The sequence below is a fragment of the Saimiri boliviensis genome, chromosome 15 (genome assembly GCF_048565385.1).
Source record: "Saimiri boliviensis isolate mSaiBol1 chromosome 15, mSaiBol1.pri, whole genome shotgun sequence".
NCBI lineage: Eukaryota > Metazoa > Chordata > Mammalia > Primates > Cebidae > Saimiri > Saimiri boliviensis.
Genome location: NC_133463.1, coordinates 55030458 through 55033361, shown reverse-complemented (window position 1 = coordinate 55033361; position 2904 = coordinate 55030458). Strand labels below are relative to the sequence as shown.

At 38.1% G+C, this 2904-nt stretch overlaps 1 non-coding gene across 1 annotated transcript; it reads right to left on the bottom strand.

Annotated features, from left to right (window-relative positions):
• Positions 1-944: 944 nt before the first annotated feature.
• Positions 945-1108, bottom strand: LOC120362466 (U1 spliceosomal RNA). Its single transcript, XR_005578367.1, has one exon. It is a non-coding gene; the product is annotated as a U1 spliceosomal RNA (small nuclear RNA).
• Between the last annotated feature and the right edge of the window lie 1796 nt (positions 1109-2904).

Here is a 2904-nt window from a genome sequence, read left to right as displayed (position 1 = left end):
GCACCCCAAATATTTAGTTTTCATCTGATACTTATTAACACTAATTTGTTACTATGTCATTTGTTTTACAGAGCCATAATGAATCACTGAATTTCTTGTTAACAATAGTGATGATGACAATGATGATGATGATGATGATGATGATGAAAGCTGACAAGTTTTGAGTATTTACTAGGTACCAGGCATTTAGCTAAGTGCTTTAAATATGCTATTAATCTAGAGAACATCAGTTGGAAATTGCTATCTCAAATTTTCAGATAGGAAAAGTAAAACAAAAATAAGCTATTTAACTTGTGTAAGGTCCTTCTGTGTGATTTCTGCAGATCAAAGGTCTAAGTGATGTCTCTTTAGCCCTAAACTCTTAACTACACTCTCAACAACAACAAAATCGGTGTCACCTCTACTAATAATGGTTTAATTATTTTCTTTACAACAAAACCGCTTTAGGAATAGACAACTACCAGTCACTGGAGGAAATCATCTCCATAACATGTGAAGACCCAACATCTGTCAAAAGACCATAGATCTGCTCACTGGACTGACTGGCTTTATTTGGTAGTTACCAGCATACACCAGTTTGGGATTCTTCTGATATTAGAAGAAACTCAAAAGCCCTCCAACTGCTCATTATATAGTCTCTTCAGAATAAATGCAGTTCTCATTACTCTTTTGGGCATATTCTTAAATTGAATTGAGATGTTGGTTTGGGGCTACTCAAGGGCATTTTCATAGCTGGCGATAGCTTGATTTTTTTCTTCTTTCATAACGGACAAATAATTATACATAAAAATCTAAAAAATTGTACAGACCTCTTTATAGCAAGAATATGAAATATTGCTTCTTTTGTCTTGTGTTTTATGCCACTCTTCTCTGAGAAGCCTATCATCATAAAAATGGCTACTGAACTAGGAATCTTTTCTTTTTTTTCTTTTCTTTTCTTTTTTTAGGGAAAAGTGCGAATGCAGTCCCCCACTACCACAAATTATGCAGTCAAGTTTCCCACATTTGGGGAAATTGCAGGGGTCAGCATATCCGGAGTGCAATGGATAAGCCTCGCCCTGGGAAAACCACCTTCGTGATCATGGTATCTCCCCTACCAGGTAAGTATTGGGAACTTTTTCAAAAAAATTAACTTCAGAGTATTTTGTTTACACTTATGATTTATTCAAGATATTGTACTAGGAAGTGCAAGGTGACAGACAGGTGATATGGCATCTAAAGTAGCTTAAAATTTAGCAGAGAAATAAATGTTTATACAATTAACCATGTCTAATTTGGTAACTTCTATAGTGATGCTTGGAACAATGTCTATAATATTACAGATTTTTTTTTTAGATTCATCTTTTTAATGATATCCTAAAATTCAGAGGAAGGGCCAACCGGGCCTCTGGGCTCAGCAGTTGTGAAGGAGGAGGGACCTTCAACACCCACTAAGGCAGGTCATTTCAAAAAGGCACTCGCGATGTTGACTTCAAGCCCCTTTTCTATTTCTTCATATAAAATCAGGGGGACCGGGAAAGCTCCAAGGGCGAGGGAAGCAGAGAGTTTCTCTCCCAGCCTATGGAGTAAGGAAGAGGTGAGGAAGGGGCCGGTGCTGGGAGCAACAAACTGCCAAGTCCAGGCCTGCCCTCACAGACACGCAAAGCCCTTACCTTCCCTCCTAAAATCTGCAGCCGGGGCTGTAAGGGAGCCTCCTGTTCAAGCCCCCATCTCTTCTCCCTTCTAGCTGGTCCGAAGTTGGTAATCGCCACTCTGGGTGATGTAACGAACCCAGGGCAGGGCCTGGTAACAGCTTTTCTCAATGATCTTCATGTATCGGACCTGGATCCCAGAGACGGTGAAGTAGTGGATCTCAAACTTGACCCCGATAGGGGGCCAGCCCTCCACCTCCTCCTCCTCCACACTGGGGAGGCCAAAGTGGGCTCGCATCAAGTATTCCTTGCCCCCTGGGAAAGACTTAATCTAGAACAAAGTCTATAATATTATAGACATTGCTCAAAGGGGGCAATTAATTTTTCCTAGGAATTTTTAAGATTTGTAATAACAAAAGAACACTTATAGAAGAGATAAAATTTGATTTTTAAAAATCAGTATGATTGTATCTTTTAAGGGTGAAAAAAAGTATTACAGGCAGGGGAATGGAGGGAGCACTTCAGGTTTACTCTGATGATCAAAGGATAAAACTAGAAACAATGGAAGATACTATACAAGAACAGGAAATCAAGAGAATTGGCAACATCATTACAGAGACTGATTGTTTGCCACTTGGTAGAACTGCTGCAGGGAAAATTCAAATACCAAATGAGTACCTGGACCAGAAAATTCATAATTTTTGCAAACCTGACCTTTATTCCTGGATGCTACACAGATAAAGGAACATGCAAAATCTCAAACTTCAAGGAAACACCCAATTTCATGACTCTTACACTCATAATGTAGTAGAATAGACTCCAGTTTGGGAAAGATAACTTATCCAAATTATCACAACATGACTTCCCTGGACTCCTTATCATCCATTTCCTCAGGCAAGAAAACAAATACCAGCAGCAGAAAAACTAAGAATTCCTCAAGTAAGACCAACTTACATCAAAATAAAAATAAATCTCAAAAAATGAAAAAGAAAAAAATGATACAGTTGAGTGCCAAGTTCCTCCTGATTCTGAAATTTTTTTTTACCTGATTGAGGTTCATATTATATAAATCTAGAAATGTTTTCTGTGGACATTGCAATATACACCATACACATGAGAAACCTCTTTGCTTTCATTTTAGTTAGGATAGCTAGGAAATTGCCTACCTTCTCTTATCATTCAGGACTTCCAATCATTTAAAGAATCTAAATGCTTAGTTTGTAGTGTGATATATTACTCTGTGTAATAAGGTTTATATCATTTTAGCAAAGGA